Raw genomic sequence first — 20,477 nt, forward strand, 5'->3', positions numbered from 1 at the left:
AAAAAGAGCACAAATAAAGTCATACAATATAGTCATAAGACCTAATTATAAGTACTGAAGGCTAGCATGATAGCTGGAGGCAAAAAGAAGTGCAAAAGGATGGGTACATATTTAAAGTTTGCAATCTAGTAAGTACTTTAATTACTGTAATTATATACTATCCTCAATATTGTGCTGTCTGTTAGCCAAGCATCATTCTATAGGATGTTTATATAGCAGTCTCCTCCATAGCTACAATATTTTCATACTTTGCACCAACCCTGGCATAAAATCTTCTCATCAGGACAAGCAGACTCTAAAGTTTACTGAACTCAAAAAAAACACTGACCTTCCAACTCCTTATATTGCATTACTTTACCTGTGAGATTTTAGTTCTGTTGATGCTTTTAATGGGTTCAGTTAGCTCTGGTGGGTTAATGATGTTAAACGAGTTTCATTTAAGTTCTGAGATTTGAATTTTAACTGTTCATTTTCAAAACCAACTCAGAATTTAATCTTATGAAGTAGATGGGTTAAACAAAGTAAAAATTAGTCCTACCTGGATTTGAAGGATTCTACATAATATAATTAATATCATCCCATTTCTATGACTAGAATTTCCCTAAAATTATTTAAATATGTGAGCTAAAAAGAGAAATTATTTATTTTTTCTTACATTTTTTGCTTGGTGGTAAAACATGGGATTGCAGTCCTTATCTAACCTGAAGTATATTATACTTTTTGTAAAGTACTCAGCTACTGCTTCCTCTTCAACACTTAAAAACTGGTTACTTAGAAGAAAAAGTCTCCATAGTTCATGGAACATTGTCCCTGCACTACTCAATAACTGCAGTGTGATTACACCCTTTATTCTCCAAATTTACTTCTAAACTATAAGAAATCAAAACGTAATGTGCTTAAGGATGAGATGGTATAAATATCACCCTCTAGTTAAAAAATTTAGCCCAGACTTTTGCAAGCACAAAAGCCACAATTACTTCCTTAAAGTATGTTAAAATGTATTTTAAAATATGTTAAAATGTACCATTTTTAACATATTCATTCTTAAACACGTACACAAGAAAAAAACAGAGAATAAACCTGAACTACCTCCTGTCCTGGTAACTCAAATGTCTCCTTTCATTTTGGAAAAGTCATGTTCAGTTCTGATATCAACATCCAGAGATGTTAAAAAGGAAAATTATTTGAAAAGTGATTCAGCTGGAGCCAGTCAAAAGATACAGACTTCTCAAAACAGCCTTGCACTGTCAAGAGTTTCAACTTGTTCATTTATCTAAGAGGTAATGTAACTACATTTTAGAGGGATCTACACAAAGAAAAGATGAAAAGATCATATTAAGGCATAAATGCATCAAATGTTCATGGACCACAATTAGACAAAGTTGAACTGCTGAATATAGGTTAATACTGAGATCAAGTGATGTCTTTATTATGGTATTACAATGCACCCACTGAAAGGCTGCTTTAGAACACCCACAAATTCTGGACCTGATGTAGAAACTCTGTTCACAGATGACTTTATAAGAAGTGTTCTTTCTATTCATCTACTAATCCCTATTGATATACTGTAGACAGTGCAAATGCTAAGGCTGTACTGTAGACAGTGTAAATGCTTACCAGGGAAATGCAAAGAGTTGGGTTTTGCTGACATTATAAAGAAAAACTTGAAGTCAGGAGCAGTGGTCCTTTCAATACTTCAGTAACATGATAACAAAAAGAATATCTAGAAACAAGAAGGGATAAAATCAGTTTTAGCAAGACAATGTTATATGATTACCGAAGTTAATATTATTTCCTTGAAAAGCTTAAGTTGCAAAACAATTGAAAACACATGTTTGCTTGGACAATGATTTTTATTTGTGGACAATGATTAGCTGCAGCATTAAATCACTATGTAAATGTAAATGTAAAATATCCCATATGGCACTAAGTGCAGGTACAGAGAGTATGGTAAGCTCATCTGATAAATGCCCTTCAAATCAACATTAAAAACAGCGCAGTTTAAAATACTTACCTATTTATCTGTCAAAAGTAGCCCCAAGGGTTTGTCACTGGGACTGATCACAATCATGACTATGCAACACCTTGAAATTCTTTGAGAAGGCAGATTTCTTTTTTAATTTTTTTTTAATGGTACATCTGAATACTTAATATTTATTATTTCAATTTTCTGCTTCATTGGTCAATGAAATAATACCATGGAGCATTTCTTTTTCCTCTGTCCTTGAATTACATAATTGTGAATTACTTTGAAAGAAGGGGAAAAGAAATGTATAATTCATCTGAGTTTTTCTCTCATGGAAATAAAATGAAGGCAACTTGAAAGATAGAGATGACTGAATGGACAGTAGGAGCAAAAGACCAGGTCCAGAGAAATTTATAGCAATTAAGTCCTTTTTTACTCTTTGGAGAAGATGTCTGACAACTATATAAATTCTTTCTTGATAGAAATAGAAATAGATATATGAACTGTCTTTCTGGGAAATCAGTGCTGCCTTATCACATCTTTAGGCCGTAAATGCTGTAATGTATACTTGAAAGAATGTATATAAAATCATCTTTTATTCTGACTTTGACTTTTATTTATGTTTCACATTACTTTCACCTAAAAAGAGGGAGAGACAGAACAAGAACAAAATAATATTCCTCACAGCTTCAAAAGAAACAGCCTGTAACCAAGAATTCATTTTTAGTTCAATTGTGGATGGCTAAAGTAACAAGTCTAGCAGACTTGGGTTAGGTATTAACCTAATAAACCTAATTGACCTATTAACCTAACCTAAGCAGGTTGGGTTAGGTGTATTATGGGAGGCTCCCACCAGGAATGGTGTCCTGTACAGCCTTGTACTAACCAACAAGAAGGGGCTTGGTAAGGCAAAGGTTATGGGCAGCCTTGGCTGGAGTGACCAGAGTGATTGTGGAGGTCAGTACTGAATGAAAAGATAGGAGGACAGAGAGCAGGATTATGACTCTGGGCTTCTGGAGAGTAACTCTGGCCTCTTCAAGGACATGCCTAGAGGGACCCCATGGGATAGAGCTCTAGCAAAGAAGGCAGTCCAAGAATGTAGGTCAATATTCAAACACCATTTCCTCCAAGCTCAAAACCAGTGTATCCCCATGATGGAGAATAAAACAAAGGTGGCAGGAGACCTGCATGGATGACCCAGGAGGTCTTACTGCCACCATAATTAAAATGCATATGAAATTCTTATTTTAATGACAAATAAAAGCTTTATAATTAATAAAAACTAACCCCTTATTAGGTGTATTACCAAGAAAGCACAACTTACGATATAAACATGCAAAGAGAATTTTCTAGTGGAATAGTGACTGGAAAATATCTGTTACTGAAGATTTCAATATGGTAGTCTCACACAGTGATACAAAATTAAATTAGTATTTAAATACTAAAGTGTTTCACTTTCAAACTTTTTTTCTTCCCTCAGAAGAAGAAATTCAGGTTAGGGTTTTTTTTTCCCTCTGTCAATTCCCTGTTCAGAATATCTTCTTTCCAGCATACTCCTAGATCTGTGATAATTCTCAAAACATTACATCTCCTTTGTGACTCTGGATTCTTTAGTGAGCATATTTCTTTGAAAAGAAGTCATATTTATCCATAATGCACATATTTTAGTCCAAAGTGTGTTTATCTTCTGTTCTTTTAGTTGAAGAAACAGAGAATAAATGACAGCTGCATTCCCAACTTTGAATCCTATAGCCTACTGTTCCAGAGTGTATATTTACCTACATGTGCTGATTTTGTCTGTGGTGGAGCTCATTTCCTTCACAGTGGCTGGTATGGGGCTGTGTTCTCGATTTGTGCTGGACACGGGCTGATAACACAGAGATGTTTTTGTTGTTGCTGAGCAGCGCTTACACAGAGCCAAGGCCTGTTCTGCTTTTGTATTTCCACCCTGGTGAGGTTGGTGGTGATACCTGAGAGGCTGGGAGGAGACACAGCTGGGACAGGTGACCCCAGTTGGGCAAAGAGATATCCCAGACTGTGTGACATCATGGTCAGTGCTTTTAGTGGGGGAAGAAGGAGGAAGGGGGAGACATTGGAGTGATGGCATTTGTCTTCTCAAGTCACTGTCATGTCTGATGGGGCCCTGCTCTGCTAAAGGCAGAGCACCTGCCCAGCATAGGAAGCAACAAATTTATTCCTTGTTTTATTTTCCTTGTGTATATGGCTTTTATATTCACTGTTGTGAGTTGCCTCAGGGAGGCAGAGATTTAGTTTTTGATTAGCATTGTTAAAGTGAGAGGCAGGGCAGAAATGCCCGGCAAGTGTGAATTTTGACCCCCCGCTTTGGGGGATGTGCCGTGTGAGCCCTGGATGAAGTTACCCCAACCCAAACCCCTTGTGAGGCAGCCCAGGAGTTCTGATTAAGTTTGAGCCCCTGGAGTTCCTCCTTTATTGTGTTTCTAGTGGTGTCTAACCCTAAATTCCACCCTCAAAGGTGGAGACCCTCATGGGTTCTGTCCCACAAAACCCCTCACCCTGCCTCTTCTTGGAACTCTCTGTCTCTGGATCTGAGTTTGTTCCCATGCTGGTTTCATGAACAGAAGCCCATCTCGTTGGTGTTCCACGCTGGTTCCCAGTAACTGTAGCTTCCCTGGACAAGATCCTGCAGTTGTGGACTGCAACAATTCCCTATTAAACTGTCTTTATCTCAACCCACCAGTTTTCTACTTTTATCCTTCCAACACTCTCCCCAGTCCTTCTGATGCAGGAGTGTGAGAGCAGCTGCCTGGGGCTTGGTGTTGGCTGGGGTTGAAACATGACGCTTCATTATCTGGCTGATTTGTCCACAGTTCTGTACAGTACATCTGAAATTCCCAGCATGGAATCATCAAGCACTATCTTAGTTGTCATTTATGGATGATCAGATAAAGCTTGTTCAGTAATTCTCAACAATTAAAAGACACTAGGTAAAGAAGGAGAAACTGAATAAAAATATTAGACTTACAAAACTAATGTGTTTTCTGCTGTGCGTGTTATAAATCCTTCGTTGTCCTGGGGAAAAGCGGAAAATGAAAAAGCATATCCAATATTCTCTTCTCTTCCTTGTAAGATCATCCCATTTAAAAGGTTTATAAGTTAGCACAGAGTATTCCCTTTATGGATCAATGTGTAGATTAGTAAAGCAAAATTAAATTCACCTCATAAGACAAGTTCCGCAAACATAATCTTGATTAAAACTGTACTTCTGTCTCTTGAAGAAAAAAATTCAATATTTTTTATTTTTATTTTATTATTTTCATGCAATGCTTACTTTTATCACTGTCATTATCACCACAGCTGGCAAATCAAATGGTATAGCTCAAAATTGTGGTCTAAGACCACAACCTCTTGTATAGAAGATTAGGTTTGATTTTGGCATTTCTTTGTATTTTTCCCTATGACAGAACCTGTTCATTATGACAATTTTTAAAATATTATCAAATATTTGCTGTAAAATTGAGACATCATGACATTGCCCAGTGATTTATGTGTGACCCAACCTGAAAATATGCATAATAGCACAAATAAAAAATATATGAGTTCCTTCAGCTGCCACATCATTTGCATGACTAGCAATCTCTCTGCACATAAGAGGACCACATAATGTACTGACATATAACTCAATTCACACTTGTCTACCCAAAAACCTATTATTTAGGGTATGTCTGTCCATTTTTATCTTTAAAATCTTTGCCCTGATTTACATGAGACACTGAACTCCATAGAAGGCACAGTTCCAAATGGACACAATTATGCTTGGATACCTATCAGCTCTTTTTTCTTTCTCATTATAGTCAAGAGGGATGGATAATCAATACAAGCAGTACTGCCTCAAGCAATTTCAGGTCAGGATGGAAATGCCCACCAGTATCTGCAACACCTTCTCACCTTACTCAAACCACTATCCAAATATAGATATCTGAATTTAAATCCTTAAAAATGAATACAATCCTCATAATATAAGTTCAGCAGCATCTTAGTTTATATTGTTGTATGATGTACACAAAATTATACATTTCCTTGTTTACTACACCTCCTCTGCCTAATGATGACCAAATCAAGAGTTTCACTTCACACAGACCTCTTCTTCAACAGGTCCCATGACATACTGACTTTTCTGGCTCAACCACCCAGGTGTGCAGTACTTCTCAGTATAAGCACTTGGACACAACTTGTGTGTTAGAAATAAATTAGTGTAACTGCTTTCCCTTATCTTCACCCTCTGCACAGTCTTGGTAGTGATTTTCTGCATACTGCTGTCAGTTCTTTGCACATGTATGAGAGTGTTGCAGTCAGCAACCTCATGATCTCATCCAGGGAAGCAGCAGGATTCTGGGGACCAGCATGGAGCACCAACGAGCCGGGCTCCCAGTTCATTTATTCAGCATGGGAACAAACTCAGGTCCAGAACAGAGAGCCCTGAACAGAGGCACAGCAGGGGTTTCTGAGGGACAGAACTTTAGAGGGTTTCCACCCCTGAGGGTGGAGTTCAGGGCCAGGGACCACTAGAAGCACAACAAGGGAGAAACCCCCAGGGACTCAAACCCAATCAGAACTCCTGGGCCGCCCTTCACAAGGGGTTTGGGGTGGGACAGTGTAACTCTTTGTCGCCCCTGAGGCCGCTACCACATGAGAGATTGAGCCACAAATCACAGGAAGAGAGGTGAACACTAATGGACACATGATCACAAACTATTTTCCTTGCTCTTACCTGGGTTCTTCATGCCTTTGTGTTTGCCAGGCTTTTAGGTAGTTCTCAGGATGTGATAAAGGCAAGCATTCTCCTTTTCAGCTCTTTGAGGAACCTGGAGCACCGACCACTCAGTAAAAGGGGCCTGACACCTCACCAGAGCAAACCACATGAGACACTTCTCTTTTGAGATCACTTAGAATTAGAAGAACAGTTTTATTCACTGTTCATCGATTCTTTCATATTTTTAGGTCCAACAGGCTTCCAGTCAACAGGGGAGACATCAGATACCAAGTGCTAGGCTACCTTCCCCATCACCCAAAAAGAATTAAAGTCTTATCTGATGACAGCAATTTATTGAGCCCTGCCAGTGTTACAGATAATGTGAAGGGTAGGCCTAAATACCACAGCAGTCTAAAATGGAAACAGCTTTTTCCATTCTTAGGCAAAAGGTTTCTTTCATTCTTACATATGCACAATACTTACACATCCCTCTGCTAACCCAAATGAGTTAATTTTTCTCTTCACACTAGCTAATCCTATCAAGCAAAATATACCATGAGGAAAAGAGGTTCTTTACTTTGTTTTTTTTTAAAAAACTGCTTACTGTCTCCAATATGACTCTTAGCTCCCTGGTCAAGAACAGACAGTCAGAAGATATATACTTTGAGCTGTTAGCTGAGCATATTACTGTGAAAATTCCAGGGACCAAAGTCCAGTACTCAAACCACACTAACACTGCATAGCCTCCTTTCAGAGCAGGATCCCCTTATTTTGTACAAGCCCACCCAGTAACAGAAGCTGGCTGGGAATGACTGCTGAAGATCTGGAAAGAATTAGAAAGAGACACCAAAGATCTCATTTGCAATGGGATTTTAATTCAATCCAGGCTATACAAAGGAAGAAAAAAAGACTTTTATGAAATTTCTAAAGTTACTTGCAGATACAGGACAAAGGAGCAAAAGTCCAATCCAGTGAGTTATAGAGAACATTTTATTTTCAGTGAGTCACTGAGCTTCAGAGCACCAAAGAACATTCCTTTTCCTTATTTCTTTGAGAAAATTGTGATCTGCCAAAAGACACCTGTTTAAAAATAGTAATAAAATATCCTGAATGTCTTCATTAGAGTTTCTGATGTATGTTGCAGTTTGATTCTGCAAAAACCTCTAAATACCAGTAGTTAACTCAGATTTCACCAGGTGCCCATCACCAAATTTCCTTGTGCAGTCATGGGTTCTGTCAATGGTTCTCTTCCTTTCTGAAATGTATCAAGACTAGATACAAATTTGGACTAAAATGTATTTGAGTCAAAGAACAAAGTAAATTGAAAAAACAACAACTCATATTAAAAAAACTTGAAAAAGATAGCTTGAAATCAGATCCTAAACTTTGAGGGTATTTTCATAACATCTTCCACATAAAGTGGAAAGTATTTTTAGAAAGATGACACATAAATTGCTTTTAAGCAACAAAGGTCTGTAGTCTGAAGCAATGAGCTTTATTTTGAATTTCAGCCCCTGCATTAGGGGAAAAACTGGAAAGGGCTCACAGTGAGATCCCAAATGTTGCATAAAATGTATTAGAAGGAAGAGAATCTATCCTTTGTCACTTAAAAACATTACCTGACCATTATCCTTACTTCTTCCTCCTGACATTATTTGTTCATGATATCATGCCCCTGTTCACTGGTTATTGCCTTAACAGTATGGTATTTCTAAAACTGTCCTGGATCAAAGGGGATGAAAAGGTTCAGAACACAGAGGCTAGGTCAGGCACCAGTATGAAACACTATCATATTTCATGTATTTCTTGTGAATCATTAAAGTGATTTCCCAAAAAGTCACAAATGACATTAAAAACTTGCTTTTAACCTCCCGTGTCCTTTTGGATACAGCTCATCTCATTTAACTGAATCTCTATTCCCCCTCAAATTCCATTTCAGCCTCTGAGTCTCTGCAAAGTAAGTTGCCAAAATGCTTATATACATATTTTGACTTTTATGACTGGAAATTCAGTGCTGACTAACAGTGGCATATTAAAGTTTACCTGTTGCCCATTTAGCTGACACAGTAACAGATATGTACATACCCTCACATGCCCCCCAAAGTCTGTCATAAAAATCCATCTAGCCACAGCTTCATCTCTCATCAAAGCCTTTATTAATTACTCTCTCAAGGATCTTGAATCCACAGTTTAAGGTCTCCTTCTACCATCTTTACCTCTCTGACTTTATCAAAGCTACAATTAGCACATCCCTCTTTCTGTTGTTTTAGCTAATCTTCCTAATGTCTCCAAAAATTTTTGTTGAATTGCATCTCTTTCAGGAGGATATGGACATTATTGTATTCCCAGAACCTGAGGTATGAACACAATTTTATGATTTTAGAAAATTATTTTTAAATAAAACCTCACAATAGTTAAGAATCTGTTTAAAATTAGCCCCAAAACTAAGTAGATCTCTTTGTAATGCCTTAAATTTCCACATTTATTAACAATGTCTTGTGGCATTCATAGAATTCAGTAAAAGAAGGCAGTAATGAGGTCCCTAATACTTTTTGAAAAAAAACCACAGTCGAATCAGGGAGAGAAAATATATACTATTTTTAATACTTTTTAATGAATTGGCATAAAAACAGAATTCTTTCACCAACAGTAGAACTCTCCTTGTTATGACAATGAAATATGTCAGGTGTCAACAACCTAAAACACAAAATCCATTCCTAGATTCAGACATGCATTTTCCTTACCAGTTCCTCTTTTTGCAGCTACCACAGCCCAATTTTTCCGAGAAAGTCGAAGTAGTTTGCTATGTTAATTCTGTGGTCCCTCTCCAGTCATATATTTATTACATGCAGAGCATTAGAAGTCACCTCAAGTTCTTGTTATCAGTCATTGGATATGTGTGTATCTAGGGTCTCAACATTAGATTCTTAAATGGATTTCACCCTTAGTTACCACTGAGAAAGTTTGGTTTTTTTATTTCAAAGAGGTGTGACGAAAACTACAAAAGGAAAAACAAGAAAGTTGGCAAAAATACAGTGATATTATGAAACTCATTAACACAAAGAACCTAATTAAAATAATGGAGAGCTTTTCATCACCAACAAATTAACCATTCTTTAATACATAGTGGGTGAGAGGTTGTAACATCCCACAGATAATATAGAGGAACTTTTTCCAATATGCAGAACAAAATCATTTGGAGCATCCACCATCTTCAAAACACACTAGGAATCCAAACAGCACAAAAAAATGCTATGCTGTGCCCTGGTGGACAAATGCAAATAATTAACTTCTATTCTGTTCAGTTTAAACAGCCCATTTTAAGAGTTTGCCTTTTTTGCTTAGTGTGAATTGAGTATAAAAACATCACAAAGTTTCCAGTCTTTAAAATTTATATTTAGCCATTAGTTCAGGGTGGAGGTTTTTCACCTTATGAGAGCAGTTATCATGGTCATCTGCAACTCAGTGTAGCTTAACTGATTGCCATGAGGTTGAGAAAGGGGTGGTTCTCTCTTTGGATCATAATCTGCTGTGTTTCACTCTAAATTCTTTCAGTCTGAAATGCTTTAGTTGTAAAATGCAAGTAGAGTTGGGAGAATGATGAGATCACAAGCAAGTAAGTGGCAGAAGGGTGGGTCATGAAAAACACATATAAGGCTTTGTTTAATGTACTGAATTTTGGCTAAGTGAAAGCTACCAACATTTAAAGTCCTCTCTCATGTATAACTGAACCAGCTCTACCATCTCAAGAAATAACACAGAACTTTACAGTTTACTTATTGTTCACAGACATTTTCCCTGTTTTGGGACAAGTACTTTATGTTCTTGTTGATCATTCAGACTCACAGAGAATGGGGGTTGCACTTAATTTTTAAAAGAAAAGAAGTTTAGGAGGGTATAGGTATAGACCTCAGATGAGGTCTATCACTTTGTCAGCACAATCATGTAGGCTTTGGGAACATAACTAGTACCATTTCCCCTCAATGTATGTATTTAGAACTGCTGCACCACACTGGACAGAAATAACAGATCCAATTCCTGCACTGTTCACTGTGGACACACAGTTGATGTCATAGTCATGTCTTCTTTTGGGGTTAACTTGTTTTCCAACCAGGACAGCACCAAACTAACAGATCTTTTTTGGAGAATCTATAGAGAAGATGACATGTCCATTATCCTCAGAGAGACTGGCTTTGACACCTTAACATGTAGGCAATTTGATATTACTCAAGAGAAACCACCTTACTTCAGTAAGGCAATCAATAAGGCAATAACACAGCCAGATCATTTACAACACCGAGAGATATGTGCTGACTGTGATGGACAGCTTGTGTCAGTAGTAGGAACTTTCATGGCTATATCAAAACTGGAACAGATAGTGTATATTTAAGTTCTAGGCTTACTGAAAGTATAGAGTGTTATTCTAACTCAATGCCTTTTGCCTAAAAGGTGGTCAAGAAGCTTAGTGGTTGTAAACACCTCCTTTTGCCTTTAGAATTCTGTTTCTGTTTCTTTGCTTGATCCATATTGACTTATTGAGAAGTCCAGATGGTTACTATCCACTTGGATAAGTCATCTCACACCAATTTTAAAATCTGTTTTGAAATACCATATGGACTCTTGTTGGTGAAATGCAGGCCCAATTTGAGGGTTAGAAACAGAAACTAATCCTCTTTATCGATGGGAAAAAAGATACAAGCGCATTAATATTTTGGGAACCAAAACTAATGCATGACACTTCTCAAATCTTTAATCTCAAAGAGATTGCCTTTGTTCTTCCACTTCATACTTGTAGGCAAAGGTAAAATCTGATGTAGACAGACTTGCAACTATATGTTTGTCTGATTGAAAGCCTGAATAAGTTCAAGATACAGCTGTTATTCAGTCATATTGTGTAGAACTAACTGATTTACTTGTCTATGTTTAATCCTCTAAATATCATCCTTCTTGACACTTTGCTACTTCTATTTTGTTTTGTTTTATTTCTTAGATGAATCACGTTGTGATACTCAAAGCTTGTCAAATAGAAAGAAATTTTGCAATTTTGGGATCATTTCCAACAGCTAGATTTACAGTAGGCAAAGAAAATCACTTTGTTTCATCTTAAATTGTACTTGATATTGAAAGAAACTGCTCAATTACTAGCAGTATAACTTTAAGACTTTGAGCCACAGACTGGCAATTTTGATAATGGAATTTAATGGGGTAAGAAGGAAAGTTTTTCAGGTTTAATGAAGTGTATCTGTATGAGACTCAGCTTGATACAAAACATTTCCAACTGTACATTTCAAAACATTGCTTTTCAATCACTAGAATAGAAACACTGTATTAAAAAACTCTTAAAATGTTGGGGTTTGCTTCCTATGTAAAGTAAGAGCTGATTCAAATTGCAAGCACCAGGCAGACAGAAGGCCATTTTCTAGTGAGCAGGTATTCATATAAAATCTTAATGAAAGAAGAGATGGAGTTTCTTTCTGAAAGCTGAGAAAGTGTTAACTGCAGTAGAAAAAGGAAAAAAAAAAAAAGTAAATAAAAGAAAAAAATTTGTTGTTCATTTCCCAGCCGGACACTGCATAATGGAAGGGGCCTGCAGAGTGTACACAGGAATTGTGACTGCTGACAGCTAGCCTGGAGCCCTCACAGTCATAGGAGATCCTGACCATAACTCAACTTGCCTTTGCCATCAAGGGATAGAAGTAAACATCTCTTTGAAGAAGGCATTGAGAAGCCCAGAGATTCAAATTCAAACAATCCCTGGTGAACATGAAGACAGGCATGGGCAGTGAGCCAGGTGGTAACCAAATTTTAGCCAATTGGAATTGGACGCGCTGTTTTTTAAAAACCCTGTATAAAGGAGCTCTACTCAATAAAACTCGCTGCTGCTGCTGCATGTACCACAGTGTTGTGTCATGTCTGTCTCAGCTGCGACAAGGAATGGATTTTTTCCTTATTTTAATGAACAAGAAAAGCTGTCGTTCTTGTTTGTTGGTTTTTTGTAATGAAGTCAAACTTTCTGACACTCTAACTTTTCCCATGCATACGTTTCCTTTCTGTGAGAAGGGACCTGAAACAAAGCACAGGTGATATATGACTTAGCAGTGCTTCAAAAGAGCATTGTGCTGCTGTGAAAAATTATTATTTCTGTTTTCTTCCTATTGCCTCAACTCATTTTTTTCCAACATTATTGTTTAGCAATGTTAGGATCTGAAACAGCGTGTAGGTTTAGAGCAGTAAGTGATAAAGTTTTTTATTTTGTTTTGAGCAGGTGAAATAACATTTAATAATATGGAGAAAACGTTGAGCTATAACGGGATCATTTTAATAAATAAATTAATTCAGTCAAATATTTATACGTGCTGGTCTTTCATTGCATTATCACAAATGTCTTCAAAGACCATGTAGACTGAAGACAGAGAAGAGGAGAAGAGAACTGTCCAGAAGTACAGGAGAAGTGTCCAGAAGAATTTGCTTGATTATTTTTCAAAGAAAAGTAGAAAAATTAATATTTACCTGCCTTCATTTTTTTGGGTCTTACATCTTCCAGGTCTGTAGGAGCCAAAGGCTAAAATTCATAGTCTCCAGTCCTTCATACATGTTAGATTCACTGGTCAGGAATCATAAAATCACCTCCAGCCATTTAAAAATGTTGCAAAACAAGAAAATTATGGCATTTATAGTGTTTTACCTCTTTCTCATTATATATGGCATAAATTTGGATCCTATTTAGATGGGATTATATTACTCCTCTATCAATTTTTGTCAGAAAAAGACAGGTTATTTCCCCAGAATATATTGTATATTTTTTTCACTTTTCCCCCAACATTTTATAGAAATGGCTTCAACAAAAGAAAGACACAAGCATAAAAGATATTCTGGATTCTGTTTGTAACATACAGCATGCTAGGAAACACCAGAAGTTCTGGAGTTAAATACCAGGTCAATGAGATTAAGTATAGTTGATTTTAAATCCTTTTCCAGCAGAGGAAGCACACATAATCAGCCGTCATTATCATTAAACCCATCCTGTTATCTCAGCTGGTCTTCAAAAGTCGCACTCAAAAATGTTTCACCTCTTGTGACACTTTCCATCTTTAATGACTGTTGGTGGGCACAGAAGCAACATTCTTTGCCCATCTCACCACGTGAAATTAGTAAATTTGTAAATTTAGGTGTGAAAATTCAGCTCAGTTACTTATGCACCAGAAAGCCACCACCAATCACATAATTTAAAGACTGTTCTTTTTATTTATTGCATTTGGGATATTTCACATATATCCCATATAAACACCTGCTTCCAAATCAGCAGCTTGAACATAAAATTAATACTGAAATATTTCTGCTCATCTTCATAATTCTTTCCATCTCACAGTGAGGAATACAAGGTAACATAGACATCATAAATATCAGGTAGATGGAGTCACTCTACAGCAAAGAGAGGAAAGAATCCTTCCTCAGTGTTGGATCTGAGAACACAGGATACATTTCACATGCCCAAAGTTTTCTGCTGACCAAAGCCACTGCAACACAGGGGCAGTGCACACTTTGGGCAGACAGCACTGAGGGGCAAAAATCATCAACAGATGCAAGTGCAAAATACACGTCACAGAAATTCTGTACTGATACAAAAGTTATAAGAGCATCTGTACTACAATCCAGGCCTGCTCTGTGCTTTCCTTACATATCTCTGGGACACAGCTGCAACAGCTCTCATCCTCATCTTCCTTGAATATATTGTAATCCCCTGTAGTGGTTTCGAATCAACATACACATCATCCATCCCAAATACTTCTTACAGATTGTCAGGAAGCACCTTTAACTAAGGCCTGGCAGGGAGGCTGCCCTGTGTCAATTTTGTGATAGCTTTTCCTCCATAAGGGCACAAAATGGATCAAATCCTTGAGGTTTGAATGTGGAGCAGTAAGTTACTTACTCTCAGCACACCTATTCTGACCCAGAAGAAAGCAATCTCATCCTTTGCTACAAACAAATATTGTTTGTACATACAAACTTGTTCTGCAAGTGCTTGAAGCTAAGTCAATGTAAAAACGGAACCTTTCTCTTTACATGAAAAATTCTGTGAGAAACCAAGTACATGCTAAAAATGTCTTGCTGTTTGCATACCAAAGCTGCACCAGCTCATCTCTAAGCCTCCAAGCACCCTTAATTTAAAAATGCAATTGTTACTTCAGCTATGACAAGTCCTAGAGAATGCCTGCATGCTGTAACTAATGTCAAACCATTCTCTTATTCTCCACTCTCACTACTCAACACTCCCATAACTCTCCTATCTATGCAAAGTCTGAAAGGAGTTAGTAGGATTTTTCCATATGTTCAAGGGCTCTTGGAGGAGACTGAATCCTGTGTTGAAATCTCACATGAAATTAATATGGGACACACATCTACTTCAGTTTAGAGTCCTTTGTGGTATTTTCCTTTGGTTTTCTAGGTCCATCAGGGACCTCTCTCTATTTTTACCAGCAACATGCATTTCTTTTTTCCCACATGCAGAGTATTTTACACAATAAATTTCTGAACAAGTGTGATACGGCCAAGATCTAGAGAAACTTATTGTGCATATTACAATCTGAAATTATTGTGATAATGTTTGCAAGTAAGGCATGATTTCCAGATTGACATTTTCTTCAGTTTTATTGAAAATATGTGCAAAAGGAAATATTTTAATTAATTAAGGAATATTGCAAACTAGGAAGTGGACATAATATTTCTTCTTTGAAGACTACACTTTAAGATATTTTTACAACTGCATATAAGATTTTACTTTTAGATGAAACTCTCTCTTCCTCCTAGTTATGTTTGGTATCACCTATAACTTTATTCACAGTTTCTCTCAATTTCTGTTTCCAAACACTAATTATATTTTAGACATGGTAGTTGATACAAGATTTAAAAAAAAAAAAAACAATAAAGCATCACAAATTATCATTTGATTCAAATAAGTCTGAAAGTATCTTTGGACTCTACCTTGTAAACTTTAAAACTAGGTGTGAGAATACTAATCATCAAATGGGGGAAAAATTATAAACACACAGAAGTACATAAGTAAACCAACATGGGCTGTTTGCAAACTTGTAAAAAGCTCCCTTGTATTATACTAGTTCCTGTAAATCTTCTTTTTCATTTGCTCAGCTGTGTTGTAATAAAAGTTTTCATATGGTGACCATGCAAAAAAAATTTCTTTTTCCTTGTTTAACAGAGGAAAGCACTGGCGCTGCTATAGTAACATTTGTAAGTCCAGCTATCAACAACTATAAATATTGTTCTGATTATGTTTTTTCAGATATATAAAAGACTATATAAAATCTTTTGACTTGCCCCTGACAAGCTGGAGGTACTCTTTACAGGTCATTTATATCTTTTTCTTTCAATAAAGCAAGTGGGAATGTTTGACAAAAGGAAGTTGAATAAGAGTCAGAGAATTTAAAAAAATTAAAAATTGCCTTTGCGATTTCCACATGCATTTCTTTAACTTTTTAAGTGTTCACCTGCACTGTATACCAGTAATTAGGGATAAGCCGTATCCCTCTAATCTCTGGTGGAAAATGGACTCAGCCTTCCAGCATAGCTGGGACACTTCAATACCTGGATCCCTTCCTTCTTCCCTTCCCTTTATTTTCTAGAAGCTGTTGTGAAGATGGAACAAAAAGCTGAACAGACTAAAATAGGGAAAAGTGCTCACATACTTGTCTCTTGAATTTTGCTGTGTGTATATGTATGTGTGTGGGTGTGTAGCTACACATACAGTATATAACTTGATTCATATGTACAATATATAATTTTAGATACATTATGTAGGCTTTACCTCCTTGCCATGAGAGTGAGAGTTGTCAACACAAAACCACATAGAGTTTGACTTTGATGGGAACCATGAAATGCTACATAAAAGGGAAGAGCCTTGCAAGAGTCAGGTTATCTTTCTGTAGCATCTTTCACTTTGGCAATGGTCTTTGATGATTCAATCTCCACAGAGATATTACGGTTTTCTCATCCTTGATATTTTGTTTAAATGTAAGAAATAAATTGCACCATCTCAACAGTCAAACATATTTCTTCCCCTGGTAACAGCAGTTTCTAGCATCAAAATATTCATTTTGCAGACAGCATTACCAGGCTGCAGTTGAACTAAGTAATTCATTTCTTCATGGTCTTTTTTTTTAAGTAAGTCATTTTAGATCATTTTTAGTAAATAAGGCTTTTATGGTTTCTTTAAATATATTCTTACCCTATACTAAATTTTTCAGACTAAGTTCGTACAAAAAAGTATTGATGACAAAAACGTATTGATGACAAAAACTAGTCTGTAATTTTGATATATTAAAGCATGCCTCAACCATATCAAAAGGTTTGAACAAGCCAGACATTAATGGATGAGATTAAAGTACACAGAGTAAAATATCTGCAATAATAAAATTTTTTAAGTCTTCCCTGATTAAACAATGAGGGAAAATTAAAATGTCTAACATCTCTAAATAAAAAACCTTTGTTAAAAAGGATTTTTAACTGTGAGAACTTCTTTTATAGGACATAAAACCCTGAAAAAATCTCTTTCTTGCATCCTGTTCCCTGTCATCCCAGATAGTTACTTCACCTAATCCTTTTCATAAATGCATTAAGTTGAAAATTCAAGTGTCACAGCATAAACACTACAAACTACTTTTCAGAATTCATCTTCTAAATTTCAGGAATAAATAAATGGACATGCCACAATTAATTATGAGTTAAAAAACTTTCTTTACCAACAACCACCTGCTGAGAAAGTAGCACAGCAAGCTATAGGGAATCCAGGAGACTCCAGAAGATCATTGAGGATATCATCTTTAGCCAAGTAATAGACCAAGCAGAGGGGATGTGGTACTGGATGCGATGGTGACCAGAATGGGTGAGCTGAGAAGAGAGGTGTGATTGGGCTGCAGTCATAATGCACCAGCAGAATTCACAGTCCTCAAGCACAGGAGTCAGGCAAAGAGTAATTTCAGGACCCTAAATTTTAGGAAAGAAAACTTACCGGTATTTAAGGCATTGTTCTGTAGGACCCCCTGGGAAACTGCCCCCAGCAACGTAGGAGAGGAGCAGAGCTGGCAGACCTTCAAGGACACCTTCCACAGAGGTCCAAAAATCTTGGTTCCCACATATAAGAAATCATGAAGATAAAAGACCTGCATGGTTGAGTCAAGACCTGCTGGAAAAATAAAAGGGCAAGAAGGAAATACACAATCTGGGGAAAGATACCCCCAGGAAGAGTTGAAGAATACAATCTGCTTGTGTGAAGATGGAATGAGGAAGGACAAGGTGAAGCTGGAGCTGAAAATCACAAAGGATGCAAATACTTACAAGAAGACATGCATCAACAGGCATGTCAGCCTGGAAACAAAAAGCAAAAGTTTGTACAACCCCTGGTGAACATGACTGGCAAACTGGTAACAACGGATAAAGACAGGTACTCAACAATTTTTCATGCCTCAGTCTTCAACAGCAGCCTCTCTTCCCACACCTCCCAAGGGGATGGATTGATAGTCAAGGCCTGGGGAAGTAAAATCCCTCCCAGGGAAGGAGAAGATCAGATAAAAACCTCCTGAGGAATGTAAACATAGTGAGTGATACCTGAACGAGATGCATCCCAGAGTCCTGAAGGAATTCGATGACATAATTGCTGAGTCAATCTTCACAAATTTAAGTCATCATGGCAGTCACCTGAAGTCACAGGTGACTGGGAAAGGAAACATTGTACCCCTTGTATGAAAGGGTATAAAGGAGGATCCAGGGAGCTACAAACCTGTCAGTCTCACCTCTGTGAGGTTCTGCTTGGGAAGATCATGGAAGAGATCCTCCTAGAAGCTCTGCTAAGGCACATGGACAACAAGAAGGAGATATGAGACAGCCAGCATGGCTTCATCAAGGGAAAGTGGTGCCTGACCAAGCTGGTGGCCTTCTGTGATGGAGTGGCTACATCAGCACATGAGGGAAGGGTTATGCATGCCATTTTTCTGGACTTAGTAAGGTCTTTGACAGCCACCACAAAATGTCCTTCTCTCTAAAGAGAGAGATGGATTTTTTTGATTGGTGGCTGTTCAGGGGATAAGGAAGTGGTTGGGTAGTCATCATCCAGAGGTGACATCCATCCTAGACAAGCTTAAGTGGGCCCAGGTGAACCTCATGAGGTTCAAGAAGGTGAAGGGCAAGCTCTTGCACCTGCAATGAGGCAGCCTGATATCATTACAGGATACATTGCAGGAGGAAGAAGATATCAAGAATAGCCCTACCAAGAAGGGCTTAGGACAACTGGTGGCTGAAAAACTGCACATGAGCCAATAATGTATTAACACAGCCCAGAGGGCCAACTGCATCCAGGGCTGTGTCAAAAAAAGAGGGACCAGATGTCCAAGGGAGGTGATTTTGTCTCTCTTCTCCATAGTCATGAGACTCCACTTGGACTCCACTGCATCCATCTCTGGGGTTCTCAGTACAAGAAAGATATGGATCTGTTGGAGTGGGTCAGCGGAGACACAAAGACTGAGCAGAGAGATGGGACGCTTCTTGTATAAAGAAAGGCTGAGAGATGAGGTTGTCCAGTCCTAAGGAGAAAAGGCTCTGGGAAAAACTTATTATAATTTTTCTTATTATGGGGCTTTTATGAAAGATAGGAACAGGCTTTTTAGTAGGGAATGTAGCGATAGGACAAGAGTTAATGGCTTTACATGAAAAGTCAATTTAGACCAGATATAAAAGAGATATTTTTTTACAATGAGCGTGCTGAAACACTGGTATGGGTTTTACAAAAAGGTTGTAGATTCTCCTTCTCTGGAAACCTTCAAGGTCAGGTTGGGCAGGGATCTGAGCAAACTGGTCAAGGTATCCCTGCTCATTGCAGGGGCCTGGACTAGATCACTTTTAATAAGTTCTCCAATCCAAATAATTCTATGTTTAGTAAAAGCAAAGGTAAAGTCTTAAATCTCTTGGCCATCTGTGGCACTACATTGTTTTCAAAACCCATCCTGTAGACTGTAATCATCATGCTGTTTTGTCGTGCATGCAAAAAATGGTATATGAATACAACTTTCAGGGTTTGCTTATGTTTGTTCAGGCAACAATTTTCAGGAAAACACAACAGTCACATCAGGTTTTCAAAAGATGTCTCATGAAATTAGAGGAGTGATTCAACTGCACTATTAGAAAATTCAAGGAAACAGGTTTGAATTCAAAGGGCTGGAATTAAACCATAACTCCATGCAACCCACAGCAGTCCAGCAAACTTACTATTGCCCAAGAATATTTATGTATCTATATATCCTTAGACACATAGACGTATAGATCTACAGGCTTATTTCCTCACTATAATTTTGGGAACTCACACTAAAATTCATTCTGCATCACACAATGAGTAAAGACTCTTCCAATTGATTGTGCTTACCCTAATCAATCCTTTCTTGTGCATGTCTTACAAATTCAGTTAAATGCCAATGCAGAATAGTAGTAAAGTCATAATTTTGTTTCAATTAACTTATAAAAAGCTTTTCATATCATTCCTTCATCTAGTTCCAGTGTGAAAAAAATTACCAACAACATGAGTTTAAAAAAAAAAACAAATCAAAACTAACATCACTTCAATACTTTACCAGAGTCACTTCCAATAACATGATGTATTTTCAACCTCCACAGCATATCAGAATAGGTTATTAAAAGCAAGGAGTCACAGTAAAGATATAAAAGTGCTTATAATGAAGCCTTTTATCAATCTTTGTTCTCAAAAATTTTATTTTGAGC

General features: G+C 37.3%; 1 long non-coding RNA gene across 1 annotated transcript; it reads right to left on the bottom strand.

The window, feature by feature from the left end:
- Nucleotides 1-13,927: 13,927 nt before the first annotated feature.
- LOC147648219 (uncharacterized) lies at nucleotides 13,928-18,859 on the bottom strand. Its single transcript, XR_015280117.1, has 4 exons — nucleotides 18,503-18,859; nucleotides 18,318-18,423; nucleotides 17,722-17,892; nucleotides 13,928-17,600 (listed from the first exon to the last, which is right to left on the bottom strand). It is a non-coding gene; the product is annotated as an uncharacterized LOC147648219 (long non-coding RNA).
- Nucleotides 18,860-20,477: the final 1,618 nt, after the last annotated feature.

The sequence above is a fragment of the Cyanistes caeruleus genome, chromosome Z, assembly GCF_971803275.1.
Source record: "Cyanistes caeruleus chromosome Z, bCyaCae1.hap1.1, whole genome shotgun sequence".
Lineage (NCBI taxonomy): Eukaryota > Metazoa > Chordata > Aves > Passeriformes > Paridae > Cyanistes > Cyanistes caeruleus.